General features: G+C 43.2%; 1 protein-coding gene across 16 annotated transcripts in view; it reads right to left on the bottom strand.

Moving 5' to 3' along the window:
• Window positions 1–21,617, bottom strand: part of ndst2a (N-deacetylase/N-sulfotransferase (heparan glucosaminyl) 2a) — a 162,066-nt gene that overhangs the window by 85,166 nt on the left and 55,283 nt on the right. For 11 of the 16 annotated variants that reach the window (XM_014154557.3, XM_045700787.2, XM_045700784.2 and 8 more), the window contains exon 2: window positions 17,461–17,496. The gene's annotated coding sequence lies outside the window, so the exon portion shown is untranslated. Of the gene's footprint in view, window positions 1–11,523; window positions 11,629–17,460; window positions 17,497–21,617 lie in introns of all 16 variants that reach the window. The other 5 variants (XM_082964759.1, XM_045700779.2, XM_045700785.2 and 2 more) reach the window with 1 other exon arrangement.

Below are 21,617 nucleotides of genomic sequence, written 5' to 3'. Positions count from 1 at the left end.
TTATATCAGCAGGTTGGGGCAGAATGGGCTGGTGTAGTGATGGAGTGGCTGCCTGCACAGTGTTTGGTGTTTCTCGCCCCAAACTGGAGCTCAGAGCCAATGTATGCGTTAATCTCCAGGCTGTTTCACATCCGTCCGTGATTAAGAGTCCCATAGGGCGGCGAAAAATTGGCCCAGCGATGTCCGGGTTTGGCCGGGGTAGGACGTCATTGTAAATAAGATTTTGTTCTTTAATTGACTTGCCTAGTTAAATAAATAAAAAAAATAGGGCATCCTGCCACGTCAGCTTTTCAACAGCTTGCAATCAACACCACATACAGAGCCTCCTTCTCCCAGCTCTCCCTCCATCAACCACTCAGTAGTGTGTTGGAACCCCCCCCCCCCCCCCCCCCCCCCCCCCCATCAACCACTCAGTAGTGTGTTGGAAACCCCCCCCCCCCCCCCATCAACCACTCAGTAGTGTGTTGGAAACCCCCCCCCCCCCATCAACCACTCAGTAGTGTGTTGGAAACCCCCCCCCCCCCCCACACACACATACACAGGATGCAGATGCACTTGAGTGGGCTTCCCTTGGTAACTATGAAAATCAGCGAAGGAAAGAGAAGAGAGGAGAGACAAATACACCAGGGCTGTCCCCATTTAGTCAACTGGTCGATAGGCTGTTTGGGCGACCAAGATTTCTATTGTCGAGCAGTAGCAAAAAAAACGATATCATGGTGTACAAGACACCTGTCTGATTCGGCCTGAGCCGAATCCATTGTGGAGGCCGTGGGGATGGCACAGTCAATTCATTCAAATTGTATATGGTTATATTACATAACAATGGTGCAACACTAATAAAACTAATATTATTTTATAACAAATGCGCTTTCTCCCACGTTGGATAGTGGTTGCTGTCAGCAGTTGTGAAACATCAGTGTGCTGTTGAATTGACGCCTTCTCTTAGACCATGTGCTATGTGCATAATAGCAAAGTTAACCAGCATACTGGTGTTTAGAACAATTTAATTTACTTTAATTTAACTAGGCAAGTGAGTTAAGAACAAGTTCTTATTTTCAATGAAGGCCTAGGAACAGTGGGTAAACTGCCTTTTTCAGGGGCAGAACGACAGATTTGTACCTTGTCAGCTCGGGGATTTGATCTTGCAACCTTTCGGTTACAAGTCCAATGCTCTAACCACTAGGCTACCAATGCGACGGAGGTAGCAGCAAAATTAGGAAATGAAAAAACAGCCCTTGCGTTATTGTCTAAGAAAACTGAGAAGAGGGGAACCCAACTTAACTTCTCTAGGGTAGGGGGCAGTATTTTCACGTCCGGATGAAAGGCGTGCCCAAATTAAACTGTCTGCTACTCAGGCTCAGAAGGTAGGATATGCATATTATTAGTAGATTTGGACAGAAAACACTCTGAAGTTTCTAAAACTGTTTGAATGATGTCTGTGAGGAGAACAGAACTCAAATGGCAGGCAAAAACCTGATAAAAATCCAACCAGGAAGTGTGGAAATCTGAGGTTTATAGTTTTTCAAGTGATTCCCTATCCAGTATACAGTGACTTAGGGTTCATTTTGCACTTCCTAAGGCTTCCACTAGATGTCAACAGTCTTTAGAACATTGTTTCATGCTTCTACTGTGAATATGGAGCGAACAAGAGGGCCTGGAAGTTGATGAGTGAGAAAATGACATGAGCTCAGAGGCAGGCACTCACGTGAGAGTTCGCTGTGTTCCTTTTCTTTTCTGAAGACATTGAAATTGTCCGGTTGGAATATTACTAAAGATTTATGTTAAAAACATCCTAAAGATTGATTCTATATATCGTTTGACATGTTTCTACGAACTGTAATATAACTTTTTTGACTTTTCGTCGTGACATTTGCGCGCGCTTCCTGCATTTGGAGTAGTGGACTGAACGCGCGAACAAAAGAAGGTATTTGGACATAAATGATGGACTTTATCGAACAAAACAAACATTTATTGGGGACCTGGGATTCCTGGGAGTGCATTCTGATGAAGATCATCAAAGGTAAGTGAATATTTATAATATTATTTCTGAGTTTTGTTGACGCCACAAAATGGCGGGTTTGGTTTCGTGTCTGAACGCTGTACTCAGATTATTGCAAAATTTGCTTTCGCCATAAAGATTTTTTGAAATCTGACACAGCAGTTGCATTAACCTGTTAGGGCTAGGGGGCAGTATTTACACGGCCGGATAAAAAACGTACCCGATTTAATCTGGTTATTACTACTGCCCAGAAACTAAAATATGCATATAATTATTGGCTTTGGATAGAAAACACCCTAAAGTTTCTAAAACTGTTTGAATGGTGTCTGTGAGTATAACAGAACTCATATGGCAGGCAAAAACCTGAGAAGATTCTGTACAGGAAGTGTCTGACCATTCCTTGGGCTTCTTGGCTCTGTTTATTGAAAACTTAGGATCTTTGCTGTAACGTGACACTTCCTACGGCTCCCATAGGTTCTCAGAACCCGGGAAAAAGCTGAATGATGTAATTCCAGCCGCTGGCTGAAAAACGTTAGCGCCTTTGGTAAGTGGTCTATCAGAGGACCATCAGACTGAGGCGCGTGCACGGGGCGACACCATGTTTTTATTTTCTCTCTCTTTGTACTAAAACACGATTTCCCGGTCGGAATATTATCGCTTTTTTTCCGAGAAAAATGGCATAAAAATTGATTTTAAACAGCGGTTGACATGCTTCGAAGTACGGTAATGGAATATTTAGATTTTTTTTGTCACGAAACGCGTCGGGCGCGTCACCCTTCTTTACCCTTTTGGATAGTGTCTTGAACGCACAAACAAAACGCCGCTATTTGGATATAACTATGGATTATTTTGAACCAAACCAACATTTGTTATTGAAGTAGAAGTCCTGGGAGTGCATTCTGACGAAGAACAGCAAAGGTAATAACATTTTTCTTATAGTAAATCTGACTTTGAGGGCTAAACTTGCTGGGTGTCTAAATAGCTAGCCCTGTGATGCCGGGCTATCTACTTAGAATATTGCAAAATGTGCTTTCACCGAAAAGCTATTTTAAAATCGGACATAGCGAGTGCATAGAGGAGTTCTGTATCTATAATTCTTAAAATAATTGTTATGTTTTTTGTGAACGTTTATCGTGAGTAATTTAGTAAATTCACCGGAAGTATGCTAGTTCTGAACGTCACATGCTAATGTAAAAAGCTGGTTTTTGATATAAATATGAACTTGATTGAACAAAACATGCATGTATTGTATAACATAATGTCCTAAGATTGTCATCTGATTAAGATCAAAGGTTAGTGCTGCATTTAGCTGTGATTTGGGTTTATGTGACATTCTATGCTAGCTTGAAAAATGGGTGTCTGATTATTTCTGGCTGGGTACTCTGCTGACATAATCTAATGTTTTGCTTTCGTTGTAAAGCCTTTTTGAAATCGGACAGTGTGGTTAGATTAACGAGAGTCTTGTCTTTAAAATGGTGTAAAATAGTCATATGTTTGAGAAATTGAAGTAATAGCATTTCTAAGGTATTTCAATAACGCGCCACAGGATTCCACTGGCTGTTACGTAGGTGGGACGAAATCGTCCCACTGGCCCTAGAGAAGTTAAAGGGAGAGGACCCAGATACTGTTCCCTATGGCTTCCACTAGTTGTGAACAGTCTTTAGACATTGTTTCAGGCTTTTATTCTGAAAAATTAGGGAGAATGACAACATTGAGTGAGTGAACCCTGGGATGTCCTCAGAGCTGGTTACTGTGCGTGACCGAGAGCGCGCCTTTCTTGTTTTTCTTTAATATTGACGACGCTATAGTCCGGTTGAAATATTATCGATTAGTTAGGCTAAAAACAACCTGAGGATTGATTATAAACATCGTTTGACATGTTTCTACGAACTTTACGGATACTATTTGGATCTTGTGTCTGCCTCTTGTGACTGCATTTGAGCCATTGGATTACTGAACAAAACGCGGCAACAAAATTGAGGTTTTTGGATATAAAGAGGGACTTTATCGAACAAAACTAACATTTATTGTGTAACATGGAGTCTTGTGATTGCAACCATACGAAGAACAAAGGTAAGTGATTCATTTTATTGCTATTTCTGACTTTCGTGACTAATCTACTTGGCTGGTAACTGTACGTAATGTTTTGTGTGCTGAGCGCTGTCCTCAGATAATCGTATGGTTTGCTTTCGCCGTAAAGCCTTTTTTGAAATCTGACACGGCGGCTGGATTAACAAGAAGTTAAGCTTTATTTTGATGTATAACACATATTTTCAAGAATGTTAAATATTTGAATTGAATTTTATTTGAATTTCGCACTCTGCAATTTCACTGGATGTTGGCCAGGTGGGACGCTACCGTCCCACACCCCCTAGAGAGTATTTTATATTTGAGATTCTTCAAAGTAGCCACCCTTTGCCTTGATGACAGCTTTGCACACACTTGGCATTCTCTCAACCAGCTTCACCTGGAATGTTTTACTAACAGTCTTGAAGGAGTTCCCACATATGCTAAGCACTTATTGGCTGCTTTTCCTTCACTCTGCGGTCCAACTCATCCCAAACCATCTCAATTTGGTTGAGGTCGGGTGATTGTGGAGAACAGGTCATCTAATGCAGCACTCCACCACTCTCCTTCTTGGTCAAATACCCTTACACAGCTTGGATGTGTGCTTTGGGTCATTGTCCTGTTGAAAAACAAATGATTGTCCCACTAAGCGCAAACCAGATGGGATGGCGTATTGCTGCAGAATGCTCTAGTAACCATGCTGCTTAAGTGTGCCTTGTATTCTAAATAAATCACCAGCAAAGCACCCCCACACCTCCTCCTCCATGCTTCACGGTGGGAACCACATATGCGGAGATCATCCATTCACCTATTCTGTTTCTTACAAAGACATAGCGGTAGGAACCAAAAATCTCAAATTTGGACTCATCAGACCAAAGGACAGATTTCCAATGGTCTAATGTCCATTGCTCGTGTTTCTTGGCCCAAGCAAGTCTTTTCTTATTGGTGTCCTTTAGTAGTGGTTTCTTTGTAGCAATTCGACCATGAAGGCCTGATTCCTGTAGTCTCTTCTGAACAGTTGATGTTGAGATGTGTCTGTTACCTGAACTCTGTGAAGCATTTATTTGGGCTGCAAATTCTGAGGCTAGTAACTAATGAAGTTATCCTCTGTAGCAGAGATAACTCTGGGTCTTCCTTTCCTGTGGCGATCCTCATGAGAGCCAGTTACATCATAGAGCTTGATGGTTTTTGCGACTGCACTTGAAGAAACTTTCAAAGTTCTTGAAATTTTCCGGATTGACTGAAATTCATGTCTTAAAGTAATGATGGATTGTCATTTCTCTTTGCTTATTTGAGCTGTTCTTGCCATAAAATGGACTTGGTCTTTTACCAAATAGCCCCATCTTCTGTATACCAACCCTACCTTGTCACAACACAACTGATTGGTTCAAACGGATTAAGGAAAGATATTCCACAAATTAACTTTTAACAAGGCACATCTGTTAATTGAAATGCACTCCAGGTGACTACCTCATGAAGATGGTTGAGCGAATGCCAAGAGTATGCACTCACACGTGTGTCAAGTAAACCATTTTCTTTCCATCTTTGCTTTGCTGAAATAAAGGCTTTATACTTTTTTCTTTCTGTTAGAACAGCCTCACTGGTATTATTTATAATTTATTTAGTGTTTACACTGTTCCAAATTGTCCCAAAAACTATATTTATAATTATTGTTATTATGATCATCATTATAATAAGTAATGTCATTATCATTTGTAGGCTTAGTATAGCAGCTTTGTATAACCACCATTGAGCTGTAGGCCTAAGAGCATATCCATCTTAATACCTTAACTTACTTAGGCCTATATTTCAATACAGTATATAGGACAGTGCACCTCTCCTTTTTGAACTGTTTAATTCCGAGACCTATTGGTACCTCTCATGGCATGAAAAATAATTGTCAGTCTTTGCAATGTACAAATTCTAACAAACGTTGCCTCTTCATTAGCTAACCTAACACACCTCCCTCGGTCACCACCCTCTCGCGCTCACATTTTTGCTCCGGCACCTCCCGATTTACAAATTAAGTACTGTATATAAGCTACTGTATCAATCAATCCTTCATTCATTCATTCATGTCATCACACAGCATTTAAAATAAAAGTGAGCCTTGAATAATTAGCTTAAAAAAATAAACCGTTCCAATTTGGAAACTGTATTCACTAATGAATGTGACTGGTTTTTAGTCTTTGCTGTAATAAAGGCTTAGCAAAATAAACGTCACATCAGACCTCCCTGGTACGCTTATAATGTATTCTGTGTTGTTTACATTGCTCCAAAATGGTCAGAAAAATATTGTAATCTATACAGCACCTGTTTGGCACACATATTCACACTGCGCTTGTTCCTTATTCCCCCCCATAACTAGTCAAATTTATTCCACACATCTGACTTCCCCTTTACCTCATGAGCAACCAGTTAACATTCCCCTGTTGAGTTTGTCACGCCCTCTGCATCCATTTTGCTGTTCCAGTGTTGAGTTTGTTATAACCAATTTATTGGATGTGATTATGCTATAGGTCAGGCCCTACTGGTCACGTGCATGCGATGCATACGTGTCACGTAAAGAGCAAGGGTTGAAGGAATGTTTTTCCTAAACAAATGAGGGATTTCGGTGACTGAACTTTTCAGTCAGAAATGGCTGTAATTATGTTGCAGCTTCAGCAACACGGACAGCACGATAACCATTGACGTTCTGTGGTGGTCGCTGCAGCAGGGAGGAGAGAGAGAATACAGGTGCTAGTCACACAGCGACTGTCTTTTTAAATGTATTTATTTATTTATTTACTTACACGGCCCGGCACAATCAAATCAATTGCTGGTCGGACTCCCTCTAGTCATTTGTGTGTCTTAATTATTTAATCAAACCGTGTGCTTAAAGCATCAGACAAGCTCAGTGAATATAGTTGATTTGATTAAAACACTGAATGTTTCTATATATGGAAAAATAAGCGTTTTAACATTTCTACCAATTGATTGGTCGAAATAACAGAATACTCTTGGACAACCAATAACAGAGACCTAGTTAAATTTCAAGTTTTAATGTCACTTGCACAAGTACAGTGAAATGCCTTTCATGAAAACTCAAAACCCAACAATGCAATAACCAATAGATAATAGATGAGAAAAAAAAACAAGAAATAAGCAGAAATATGAAGAACACAATAAGTAAGCATTACTATATACAGGGTCAGTTTCAATACCATATTTACAATGTGCAGGGATGTTGGAGTTAGATATGTATAGGGGTAAGGTGACTAGGCATCAGGATATAAGATAAACAGAACAGCAGCAGCTTGTATGTCAGTGGGTGAGGAGTGTGTAGAGTCAGAATAAATGTATGTGCATATTGTGTGTGTGTGTGTGTGTGTGTGTGTGTGTGTGTGTGTGTGTGTGTGTGTGTGTGTGTGTGTGTGTGTGTGTGTGTGTGTGTGTGTGCGCAGAGAGACAGTTAAAAAATAAAGGTCAATGAGGATACAAGTTTAACTCAGATAGTCCATGTAGCTATTTATCAGTCTTATTGCTTGGGAATAGAAGCTGTTCAAGAGCCTGATGGTGCCAGACTAGATGCACCGGTACCGCTTGCAGTGCGGAAGCAGAGAGAATAGTCTATGGCTTGGGTGGTTAGAGTCTTAACTATCTTCCAGGCCTTCCTACCACACTGCCTGATATAGATGTCATGGATGGCAGGGAGCTCGGACCCAGTGATGTACTGGCTGTCCGCACCACCCTCTGTAGCGCAATGCGATTGAGGGTGGTGTTATTCCCATACCAGGCAGCAATGCAGCCAGTCAAAATAATCTCAACGGTACAGCTGTAGAACGTTGAGGGCCGATACAAAACTTTTTCAACTTCCTGAGGGGGGGGGGAAAGAGGCTCTGTCGCACCTTCTTCACGACTGTGCGCGTGTTCGGACCATTTTAAGTTCTTAGTGATTTGGACACCGAGGAACTTGAAGCTCTTAACCTGCTCCACTGAAGCCCCGTCGATGTGGTTAGGGGCGTGCTCGCCCCTCCCCACCCGTAGTCAACGATCAGCTCCTTGGTTTTACTGACGTTAAGGGAGACGCTGTTGTTCTGGCACCACACTGCCAGGTCACTGACCTCCTCCCTGTAGGTTGACTCATCGTCACCGGTCGTCAGTGATGATGGCGTTGGAGTTGTGCATGGCCACACAGTCGTGGGTGAACAGGGAGTACAGGAGGGGACTAAGCACACACCCCTGTGGGGCCCTTTTGTGTTGAGGGTCAGTCTGGCTGAGGTGATGTCGCCTACCCTCACTACCTGGGTCCGGCCCATCAGGAAGTTCAGAATCCAGTTGCAGAGGGAGGGGTTCAGTCCCAGGTCCCTAGCTTGGAGGGAACTATGGTGTTGAACGCTGAGCTGTAGTCAATGAACACCATTCTCACATAGTTATTCCTCTTATCTAGGTGGGTGAGGGCAGTGTGGAGAGAAATGTAAGTTGCGTCATCTAGGGATCTGTTGGGGTGGTATGCTAATTGGAGTAGGTCTAGGGTGGCTGGGATGGTGGCGTTAATGTGTGCCATAACAAGCCTCTCAAAGCACTTCATGATTACAGAAGTGAATGCTACAGGGTGGTAGTCATTGTGGCATGAAGCCTCAGAGTTCTTGGGGACAGGAATGATGGTGGTCATCTTAAAACATGGGGGGGGGTTACAGACTGGGAGAGGTTGAAAATTACCGTGACTATGCCTGCCAGCTGTTTTGCGCATGCTCCGAGTTATTAAGTGATGTGGACAGATTGGCCTCCCTCCTCTCATTTAGCCCAGTGACCGCAGCCTCCTCCCTGGCCTGCCTGCGTCTCTGCCAGCATGTCTACTGACAGCTGAGAGAGCGTCTGGCCCACGGTGACGCCCTGTACACGGCCTTGACCCCCGAGAGAGAGGAGGAGGTAGAGAGAGAAATAAAGGGAGATATGGAGGGAGGAAGAGAAAGGCTGTTTGAAGGCAGCCACCACGTCCTAGACAAGGGCATCTGCACTGCAACAGCCCTGAGAGTGAATCATACTTCCTATCCGCACTCTCTCTCACTCTTCCTTCCTTTCGCTTCCTTCTCTCTTGGTTGCTCCGAATTCCTCAGCAAAGCAATTAAATACTACTTCCTCACATACAATGACAGGGAGGGCTGGGGATGTGTATCCTGTGGTGCCTACTTATGAAGCAGGCCATAGCCCCTGCAGAGGTGGTGAAAGTGATATAAATGCGCTGTGAGGACGAGGTTACTCCTCCAGACCGCCGGCTCTGGCCCCGGCTGTCCGTTAGGCCCCATCCATCAGTGACCACTCGCCTAGCACGCTGGCTGTTAGTATTCCTCCTAGCTGCACACACAGCGATCTGGCTAATTACCCCCTGCCTGGCAGTCACTAACACGCTCTCTAAGACACACTAACACCTAATACACACAGCCAAATGGCCACACCTGTTTACTGTTTCAAAACACACAGACACACACACTATACAGTGGGAATCCCAGCTCTCCTCTCTGAGGACTAAGTGTGTGCACGTCAGTCCAACACCAGTTGGCTCAGTGTTGCTTCACCCAAATCTCCAACACACCATATCAACTACTCAAATTCCCCACCTATACAATGGGGCTCCAGCTATGACATCACATCTGCAGCAGCAGGCCAAATGAAGCCCCTGGGGCAATGTCAGGTTGTGCAGTTAGTGGCAGGCAGCAGCACGGCTCCAATCCTGAGAGACTGACGGACGGACTGTCGCTTACAGCTAGTTTGGCTTTCTCCCTCCTGTTTACCTTTCTCTCTTTCCCCCTCTTTCCCGTTCCCTCGGTTTCTCTTGCCGGCACTTTGGACAGCATACAGAAAATCCATTACACGGAACACACCTCCCATTTAACTCGGCCAATTAATCACGGAATGCGGGGAGATTAATTCAGCAAACATCTGCTCAGGAAGGGCAGGGGTAGAAATGTTTTGACGCAGGGAGCACTTCGTACATTCGTACAGGAGAAGAAGAGAAAACACCGGAGGGGAAGTAGTTTCATTCGGATTCTGACCCAAGCCCCCTTTAAAAAAAAAATCTAAAAAGAAATCGCACTTCATCAGCCAGAGTATCTGAGAGACGGGTGAGTTAGAGCTGAGAGACTGGGGGAAGCAGAGGCATCCTTTAAATAACTTAGAATGAGCCGAGACACAGCCAGGCCTCAGTGGAGTAGGGGTCTGCAGGGAAACAGACAGTGTGAGCTGCGTAAGAGATGGTGAGACATGACATTTGCCATTAGCTATATTAGTATGATATCATAACACATTACATAACTGCAGACATAACACAGTGCTAATTAGCCACTTAGGCTAATTCTCAAATACCAGACTCAATAAAACTTGACACATCCTTCCTCTACCCCGCCTTTTATCTTATCTACAAACCATACACCCCCAAAAGACAAAACACTTAAAGTCCTAAACACATTCACGCTCACTCACAAACACACTCAGTTTCATTCACTCCACCCTTCACCTTCCTCCTCCCCCTGTCACAGATGTATCATCAGCTATCCCATCTGTCCAGCAGCTGCAGCCTCCCTTCCTCCCCCACACTTCATCACCCTGTGGACTGATTCTGAGAAGAGCACTATAATTTAGCAAAAGGAAGCCTGGGCCGGGCTTAGTGCTCCCCAGGTGTTCGTGATCAATGGGGGTGATGGGTGCTCAGGGCAGGCCTGGGCCCTGAGGTACTGTGATCAGGGTGCTGTCCAGGGAATGGCCAATCCCGTCAGCCAATTAGCAGTCTGGGACAGATGGACATGACCCGCCTCGCGGCTCAAGGACGACACCAGCTTAGCCACCAGGCTTATTAGCACCCAACCATATGGAAACAATAGGGAGAACAGAAGAGGGTAGGGAGAGACAGAAGAGGGAGAGAGACAGACAGGAAGGTAGGGAGACAGTAAGACAGGAGAGAAAAAGAGGGAGTTGTGTGGGTTCATGCGTGTGCACTAAACCACTGTGTATATGCCAGACAGTGTAGATGTCAGAAAGACATTGTGTGCACACAGATTGTATGTGTGCATATATGCAGGTGTGACAATGAGCGAGTGTGTGGCTGTACTGTACATCTCTTTAAGTCTTGCAGTCTTTCTAATTGGCAATACGGCGAGTATGGAATGAAAGTGATTGTGTATGTGCATGTTTGTGAGTGAGTGTGTACACACATCTCCCTCTCGTATTGAGCCTGTCATTAGTATGCAGAGGGTAGTGGCAGGTGTGAAGCCCCCCTTATAGTGCCAAGGGCTAGAGTAAACAGGGAAGGCAGCACCCAGAGAGAGAGAGAGATGGAGCGAGAGAGGGAGAAGGAGCAGGAAAAGAGAGATGGAGAGCTGGAGGTCACCCTTCAGTCTGTGACTGAGCATGGGGATCAAAATACATTCAAATGTATAACAGCTTGTGTTACAGAAATCCATTTTCAGCTCCTCAATTACCTTCTCCATCCAGCCTCCGCATCCTCACCCCACCCTGCACTCTGTCACACAAACCATGCTTACAGGGCTCTGCAGATGATAACCTCTAGGATGTGATGGACCAGACTGAGAACACACAGACACAGGGTATCAGAAGTATTCACCCTCATGTTTTCACTAATTGTTGCGTTACAAAGTGGGATGAAATAGATGTGAATTGTTATTTTTTGGTCATTGACCTACACAAAATACTCCATGTCAAAGTGAAAAGAAAATGACATCTTTTTACAAATTAAATAACAAAAATATAGCTGCGTAAGTATTCACCCCTTTGTTTAGGCAAGCCTAAATTAGTTCAGGAGTAACATTTGGCTTAACAAATCACATAACAGGCTACATGGACTTAATAGGGGCTGACATTTCTTACCCTTTTCTCTTTCCTCCATGCAAACAACATCTAAGGTCTCTCAGTCAAGTATTGCATTTCAAGCAGATTCAACTACAAAGACCGGGGAGCTTTTGGAAAAACCCTCTTAAAAAGGGCAGAGATTGTGTTATTGTAACCCATCTACCAGACATTGAATATATCTTCCAGCATGGTCAAGTTAATAATTATCCTGTGGGTGATGTATTAAACCACCCAGACACAACAAAAATAGTCGTCCTTCTGAACTGAGCTGCAAGACATGAAGGAAACTGCTTAGCGATGTCACCAGGAGGCCATTGGTGATATTAAAACAAGTTCAATGGCTGTGATGGGAGAACACTGAGGATGGATCAACAACAGCGTAGTGACTCCACAATAATGACCTAAATTACAGAGTAAAGAAGAAGAATAAAAAAATACATCAGGATATTCCTAAACATGCATCCTGTATGCAACAAGGCACTAAAGTAATAGTGAAGGAAAAAAATTCATGGCAAAGGTATACACTTTTTGGCCTAAATGCAAAGCCTTAAAGTTTGGGGCTAATCCAACATCACGTCACTGAGTAACTGCTTCCTTATTTTCAAGCATGGTGGTGGCTGAATCATGGTGTGGGCATGCTTGACATCGGCAAAGACTGGGGAGTTTTTCAGGATATAAAGAAATAGGATAGAGCTAAGCACAGGCTAAATCCTAGAGGAAACCCTGGTTCAGACTGCTTTACACCAGGCACTGGGAGATGAATTCAGCTTTAAGCAAGACAATAACCTACAACACAGGGCCAAATCTACACTGGAGTTCCTTACCAAGAAGACCGTGAACATTATTAAGTGGCCAAGCTCCTGTTTTTACAAATGTAATAGCAATACTTTAAAATGGCTATCTAGCCATGATCCCCAACACCTTGACAGAGCTTGAAGATCATTGCCAAAGGTGTATTGACTCAGGGGGTGAATACTTATTTAAGGTATATTAGATTTGTACTATACATCTTTTTTTTTTTGTATTTTGTGTAGATCGTTGCAAAAAAAAAAAAAAAAGTCATCCATTTTAAATCATACTTTGTAACAATAAAAATGTGTAGGAATCCAAGGGAGGTGAATACTTATGATATGCACTCGCTAGCACACAATCTTGCGCGCATACACATAAACACACAGGTTGGCCTGCTGCTCACTGCACAGTTCACCAGAATAAATATAATTAATCAGTTTTCCTGTTGTTCTCTCCCCCCCTTTCCTTTACCCCTCCGATTTCATTTATTTTTCATTGGAGAATCGCTCACAGATGCATCACTGCGGGCGCTCGGGGGTGGAGGTGCTGGGTGAACATGCCTTGCCCAAACTAACAGTGAATTATAGAAGCACATTAGTACACCACCCCCGCCACCGGCAGGCAGAGAGAGAGAGAGAGAGAGAAAGGGGGAGAGCGAGAGAGAGCGAGCGGTGGGGAGTGAGCGCCAGAACTGTCAGCCGTAGGTGGGTGGTTGAGTGGGTGGTAAAGAGGCAGAGCTCCTGGGTTTCCAGGGCCAGAGAAAGGGGCCTCTAGGCTGGGTACTGTGATCTGAACAGGTGGGAGGAGGAGACCCAGGGCAGGAGCATCAAAATGAACCCTTACCTGGAGGATTTAAATGAATCATTCATCGCTAGGAAGAAAGGAAGGAAGGAAGGAAGGAAGGAAGGAAGGAAGGAAGGAAGGAAGGAAGGAAGGAAGGAAGGAAGGAAGGAAGGAAGGAAGGAAGGAAGGAAGGAAGGAAGGAAGGAAGGAAGGAAGGAAGGAAGGGGTACAAGGAGAATAGAGAAAAAGACAGCTGGAGAGAAACCAAAGGTAACACAGACATGAAATGTGTGACCTTTGATTGTTACACAACAACATTGTACAATACAGCTGTTTTAATCTCAATATCAAATCATTTCTCGGTAAAGATTAAGTACCTTACTAGCTAGGTTTCCATCCAATTGGCGACAGAGTTTTACGCAAAAAAATTATCTGCGTAAATTAAATATGCAAATTTTCCACCAAAGATTTTCTATCAAATTGACTTGTTGCAGATAAGTCTGTGCGTGATCACGTAGTGCACATAAAAAAAAGTTAAATGTTAAGTTAAATGGGGTTTCATCGCATTTTCATCTCTACTGATGGTTTTGTCCAAAGAATGTTTGCATTATATAGAGAATGTGCCCAGTCTGGTATTGGCATGCTCACTCTAGCCAACAGCTCACAGATACAGTGCAGGTATAGCCTACATTATGAAATTATTATGGACAAAAGAGCGAGATTATTTTTAAAATGTCAAACGGCAGCCCATCATCAATCATCATGTCACCAGCATAAGACCCTCGATATTTATTGGAAAGTAGCATCAAGCTCATCACTGTGCACGTTCACCACCCAGTGAAGATCATCATAACGTATTTCATCTGTAGCCTAATAAACTGCATGTTTTCCCCGAGTCGTAGTGGGAGGACCACACAACATGTCATCGTGTTTATTTCGATATGATGGTTATTATAAATCAATAATAGTTTCCACCACCATTTGTCACATAATAAAATTTGACACAAAAAGATCTCACCTTGTCTAGCGTACTTTGTTTTGATGACATTTGGAAAGTTGACAGACCAGAACCTTTGATATGCCGTTTCAGAAAAGTGTTCTTCCTGTAAGCATTACATGGCAACGTAGGAACTTTGATAGCGCACAGGGCTGCGAGCCAGAACGTTGTGGGTTCACAGACCGTGGACAAGAGTAGGGGTGGAAAGACCTTTATAGTAAAAGCATTGCATGAACCTATCATGATATTTGCTGGTCCAAGAAAAAAAGCCTTTTATTAAAAAGGTATCCAATTCAATGTCAGTTTACATATTAGCAGAATCTTTTTTAATAAAACAAATTACTGAAATTACAGGCTAAGAATGGACAGAGTTATGCCTGTGTTCATTTTAACATATTTCTCCAATGCCGTACCAGTGTGTCTTGTTTGCAATGAAACTGTCCCTGTTTGCAAATCATTTAATCTGAGACATCATTAGGAATCGGAGCTTGGTACTTTCAAGAGTTAGGCCTACCTTTCCACCTCAGACCGCAAGCCTACCGACACAGAAAAATGTAAGCTTTACTGCTGGCTACTCTTCTTCCATATCTTAACCCAACGAGAGAAGGTCACAGTGTTTCCCTAAAAGATGTATGGGTTTAAACATTCTATTGTACAGAAAGTGAATAGCTTAATCAATTGATAGTGACAGAGTTTGATGACTTCCCAAGCAAAGTAAAATGTTTTGTCTCCTCTGCTATATGTTGTATCTCAGCCTCTGAAATTCAAAGAAGCGAAACAATGATATCCCCATACGCAATCAATCACGTCTTTCCTGGGTATTTCACAGCTTGTTTAAGTATAAAGCATCATGGACCAAAGCGCTGTCATACTGTAGATCACTTTATAAAAATTGAACAGGTTTTATTTTCAATAAAATCTTCAGTTAATAATGGGTAGGCTTGTGGCTCCTGAGTGGCACAGAGGTCTAAGGCACTGCATCTCAGTACTAGAGGCGTCACTACAGACCCTGGTTCGATCCCGGGCTGTATCACAACCGGCCATGATCGGGAGTCCCATAGGGCGGCACACAATTGGCCCAGCGTGGTCCGGGTTATGGGAGGGTTTGGCCGGGGTAGGCAGTCATTGTAAAATAAGAATGTGTTCTTAACTTACTTGCCTCGTTAATGGTTAAATAAAATAAATTCAAACGGCTTGTGCTTTTCTTTAATAAAAAAAGGTAGGCCTATGGCATAACCTCGCATACATTTCCGATCGATTGTGCTGTGACTGCTGCTTCGGGTTTCAGCTCCACAATGGAAGTTACTCAAATCTGGCTTATTGTGTGGTCAATAGCTCTGACAAACACATCATGGGTAAGAAACATCATTTTTATTCAAATCAACTCTAGCAGTAGCAAGCTTTCAAAGTTGACCTCTGGTCCTCCTCATCTTCAAGCTCTCCTTCTCAAACTGAACAGAACATAGGGTAGTCCGCGCGCAAGGTATATCATTTTTTGGACTAGGTCTAATCGGAAGAAGCCCTCCTAAACTGCCACTGTAGGCCTACACAGCACAGCATAGCTTTGGTTAGGCAGCACAACAACAACAAAAAAGGTTTTAAGCAGCAAGAACTGAGCAGGCATGAGCTCAGGGTTGGAATATCCTTTGCAGTGTGTAATGCAGCCCAATTTTAATTTACACCATCCCAGCAGCTATCTTAGAAATACAACTTAGCTCGGTGCTTCTCCAAGCATTCTCCGAGTACAGCCTATGGATCATTTGATTGAGACCACACTAAAAAGCCTACAGGCGCACTTGATATTGCGCGCCCAGCAGAGAATCAGAGAACATAGTGCACACATCGATATATGGCCTAATAAGTAGCCAATTATAAAAACACTGAAAATATTACAATTTCAATTACATGACCCTGCCCATCCACAGGGCTGTAGTGGAGCGGGTCGAGAGCTTCAACTTCCTCAGTGTCCACATCACTAAGGAATTATCATGGTCCACACACACCAACAGTTGTAAAGTGGGCAGGCCAGTGCCTCTTCCCCCTCAAGAGGCTGAAAAGATTTGGCATGGGCCCTCAGAATCTCAAAAAGTTCTCCAGCTGCACCATCTTGACTGGCTACATCCCCCCTTAAAATGTGATATTTGATAATGAAAAGGCTTGGTCTCAGTTATAATGATCTATGTGACATGGCTACACACAAGAAAATAACATGACATTTTAAATTCTTAATTTAATAAAAACACTTTTGAATGTAGTTTTTCTGAGGTGTGCCCATAAGAAGCCATACTGTAAAGCCTACACACGTTTCATTCATGCCGTTTGTTATTGTGGGAATTCTGTAATTAAAATTACGTAATTAAGTCAGCTAAATGAGAAGGAGTAGGCTACAGTGAGAAACTGACAGCTAGTGTATTTAAAATGAATGGACTTCTTGTAGACAACGACGGGGAGTGCAGCAAAATAGTTTGTGCTATCTTAGCTAGCTTCTTTACATCGATTTGATGCAGTGAAAGACAGGCACAGCCAGATAGGATGATAGACAAACTTGTGAATGCCATAGATAACCTAACTAGCGCAAGTCAGTGGCTAGTTTTTCCTCGCTCTCCCTTGACACCGGCCCCTAACCACTACTACCCTTCTGCTGCACACACAGAGTCGGACAGGGCACCGAGTCAAGCAGGCTGCGCAGCAAGCGTCTCAAGTTTAAACAAAGTTACAACAACAAAAAAATCGTAGAATAATAATTACTATTCGAATAGTGTAATTACTTCAAATGCCCATCCATAATTCAGTCAATGTGAGCTACTGTGAGCTGGGTCCACAAGTGCACCAATCATAGAACCAGCCACATGACAAATGCAAATGTTAAAGTTAATCATCCTAGGACACCTACACATTCGCTAATTCACACATAGACAAAGGAGGGTACACACACACACACACACAACACCCAGTTGGTCTTTGAAGAGCACCTTACCTCAGCGTGTGCAGCAGTCTGACGCAAGACGAGGGCCTGCAGAGAGGAGAGAACGAGAGAGACAGGATTCATTAAAGGATCCAACTCACAGCCACACAAATGCTACTCTCACCAACTACTCTCACCTACATTAATATGAGCTGCCCACCTCAGCGAGTGAGTGAGCTCTCAAATACAAGGCAGTATCTTCTATTTAAATGAAAGAAAGTGTTTAACAGTAGCCTAGTTTGAAAAGGCAAGCCCCAGGGTTGTCAAGGACGACAGAGCCAGAGAAGAAGAGAGATGAGAGACAAAGACAGAAAAGCAGGCTTAACAGCATCAAATGAAGATATGATGCTAGAGAGGAGCCCTGACCTCTGCTTGCCTAGACAACAACCTGAGTCAACATCTCCCTCTCTCGCTCCCTGGTGATTTTCTGTTTGCTATGTAGTGTGCAGTTTGTTCCAAGAGCAGGTTGTCCTGATCTATCCAGACCCACAGAAGCTGTTTTTCAATCATTTTAACTGGCTTCCATGGCAGGACAACCATCAGTGATAATAAAGAATATTGGAAAGGTGTCCATTTCAGAGCTAGTTATGAGACAGCCAGGGTTAGGGGGCTCTGGGGACTCTGTTAGGGGAAGGAAGGAGAGAGCTCACAGTTGGAGGTAGGGTATTGGTGGTGGAGGATGGGGGGGTCCTAAGTGCTATGGAAGGCAGTGGTTATGCTGTAGCCTGCTACTAAACCTCATCTGCTCCAGCAAACACTACTACTTCATAAAAGCATCACGTCAAGCGCACGTCGCCCACGATGGAGCGGAATCTTCCTGGGAGGCTAAATAATGCACTGCTATCTGCTGCTAAAGCTATCAAAGATAAATAACACACCAGTACACAGCTTTACATATGTATTACACATTACTGATGACCATCATTACCGCTGGACCATTATTAGCTATACCCACATCCAACCAAGACACACAAGATGACACGTCACACACACGTCGCCCCCTTCAAAGCGCTAAAACCAACACTGTGATCAGCCACCAGCTTAATAAAGCGGATGAAAGATCATCTCACTGCTGTTCAAATCAAAAATCACATTTTATTGGTCACATACATATGTTTAGCAGATGTTATTGCGGATGTAGCGAAATGCTTGTGCTTCTAGTTCCGACAGTGTAGCAATATCTAAGAAGTAATATCTAACAATTTCACAACAAACACCCAATACACACACACACACACACACACACACACACACACACACCTTAAGTAAAAGAATGGAATTAAGAATATATAAATATATGGACGAGCAATGTCAGGGAGGCATAGACAGATACAGTAGATAGTACATATACACATATGAGATGAGTAATGCAGGATATGTAAACATTATTTTAGTGACTAGTGATCCATTTATTAAAGTGGCCTGTGTGTAGGCTGCAACCTCTCTGTGCTAGTGATGGCTATTTAACAGTCTGCTGGCCTTGAGATAGCCGTTTCAGTCTCTCGGTCCAAGGGAATCGATAAAGTAAAATATTGGGATATTTTTGACAAAATATTGCATCGTTTTGACAATATCACAATTATTTTTGCACTAGTTGGCTGTATCCTGTTATCTATGGTCATAATAGTTTGTAGGCCAAACCGTTTGGATGCTACAGACGTTTTCATGAGAAGACTGATTTTCGGGATGTCTCGTGGTCTGACAAAACACAGCTGTAGCTCTGCCACCTGTCACCTCAGATGCGGTGGATTGAGACGCATCAAATGCAAAAAACCCATCTCAAGCTTAAACAGACAGATATTTATGTGGAAATGTTATCACGCTAATTACATTTCCACGTGGTCGCAGAAATGTACTCGAGAGGGTTAATCTATTTTTAATTCAGGCTGTACCACAGGGGTGTCAAACTCATTCCATGGAGAGCCTAGTGTCTGCGGGTTTTTGGTATTCCCTTTCAATTAAGGCCTAGACAACGAGGTGAGGGGAGTTCTTTACCAATTAGTGACCTTAATTCATCAGTCAAGTACAAGGGAGGAGTGAAAATCCGTAGACACTCGGCCCTCCATGGAATGACTTTGACAAGTGCTGTAAGAAGAAAATGTGGAAAAAGTCAAAGGCACTGTGTATGATCAGGACTACTGTCTAAGAGAACAATAAAACGGTCTTCTCTTGAGATTAAAGTCTTATTTACAGTTTTACTGCAAGATATGAATTGCCACAATGTTTGGTCTTCAAATGATGGACTTTATTAAAAACAGAAATGAAGTAAAAAGCCCACATTATCTTAAAATAAATTCAAGGTTTTGTTTTTCCAGCCTTTTGTTTTTGGTACAGATCTGGGGAAGGGTAAATTTTTTGGTACCCTTCCCTAGATCTGTGCCTCATGGCTTGGTTTTTGCTCTGACATGCACTGTCAACTGTGGGACCTTATATAGACAGGTGGGTGTCTTACCAAATCAAAACATTTCTAAAACCAGTTTTTACTTTTTCATTATGGGGTTGTGTCACTTTTAAGCAATTTTAGAATAGGGCTGTAACGTAACAGAATATGGAAGAAGTTAAGGGGTATGAATACTTTCCGAATGCACAAGTGTGTGTACTTGCGCGTAGGGACTCTACGGTGCCGTAGCCGTCATTATATCCAAAACACTATATAACCACGCTGGCAAGGGATATAGGAGATCGACTTTATTCAGTCAATTTGGCGCCTTTAAGGAACTAGGCACCACTTGCTGTTCAGTTGTCAGTCAACACACAGTTGAAACACGCAGAAAATATAAAAAAATGTGTCGGAAAACAATAATTAGGCTATTGGATTTAGGCTCATCGTTACCACTCAATACTTGGAACGTGCAAATTCACGAGCATCATGCTCGCTCTCCCTCAGTGTAAAGAAGTTGAACTGCAACCAGAGCTCTGTATATAATAACGAGATGCTCATGTCTCCGTCCCAACAATGGGAGTTGTTGTCCCAAAGGCGGGAAGGCAGGCTTAGGTCCACAATAAGCTCATAGAAAATGCATTGGCCTTATTTTGGACAGATGTTGGAGAGTGAAACCTCTGGCTTCGCCTCTTCCTCTCTGTTGCGTTTCCCTGTTATCGCTCACTTTGTGGCTGACAGGCAACTACACTATCAATAGACCACTGGAAGATGCATATGGTTCATTCTAGCGGGAGGGGGCTCGACGGACTAGCGAATTGAAACTTATAAATGAAAAGTAGCCTAGTTAATACAAAGTGGAAAATGTAGCCGTCTGAAAATGTGTGTAAACGGCTGATTAGCCGACGCTAATGGAAAACACTGGCAATGCATATAGAATCGTGAGAAACGCAATACATTTCCTAATAATGTCGTATAGTGAGGTCCCTGGCAATTCCTAGTCCTATTGTTTACCCACTAAAGCCGCTGCAAATCTTATTCATAGCTTAATGATTATATCTGCCAATTAACGGTGCGACAGCAGAATCCCATTCAGCCCGGCTGGGGATGGTGTTGCTAATCCTATTGTCTGTGCCTTTCTCCTCTCCCTCGCTCCATTCTGCAGCCATACGGCACATACAGGGGGAGGTGGATGGGGAGACCGACACGGGCAGCAGGTATTAGAGATTAGTAATGACTCAGGAGCGGGATTCTACCTGAGGCCCTCAGGGTGAATTACAGAAGCCTAATAAATCAGACCACACCATAGGCCAGGGGGATACAGATTTAATGCTCTCCCCTAATGGTCTGACAGCCCTCTACTACTTAGCTTGAATCGAATGGCAAACATGGGAGAGAGAGAAGTTAATGTTAGCTTAATTTGAATAACTAAGGCTAACCGTTATCTACGCCAGTGAGCAGCACTAGCATAGTCATGTACTGGCCACAGCAGAGGAGGGAGGGGGGACATTTGATTTTTTTCCCTCTGCCCTTTGCATTCATTTCAGAATCCAGAAGCGGAGGCGGACAGAAGGTTCATGAGGTGACATCTCTGAGCTGACAGCCAGGCACTCTTCCTCTCATGCTAATGCAGGCACAGAAATCATTACGCTCAGCTCCAATGAAAACAGCCAATGAGAAAAGTTCAGGCACAATGAGGGAAAATCCATTTGCAGTCTGTAAACACACACACACACACACACACACACACACACACAGAGAGAGAGCTGTAAATAAATATTGTGCATCG

The sequence above is a fragment of the Salmo salar genome, chromosome 18, assembly GCF_965601325.2.
Source record: "Salmo salar chromosome 18, fSalSal1, whole genome shotgun sequence".
Lineage (NCBI taxonomy): Eukaryota > Metazoa > Chordata > Actinopteri > Salmoniformes > Salmonidae > Salmo > Salmo salar.
The sequence above is the reverse complement of the archived record's forward strand: the minus strand, read 5'-3'. Positions and strand labels throughout refer to the sequence as shown.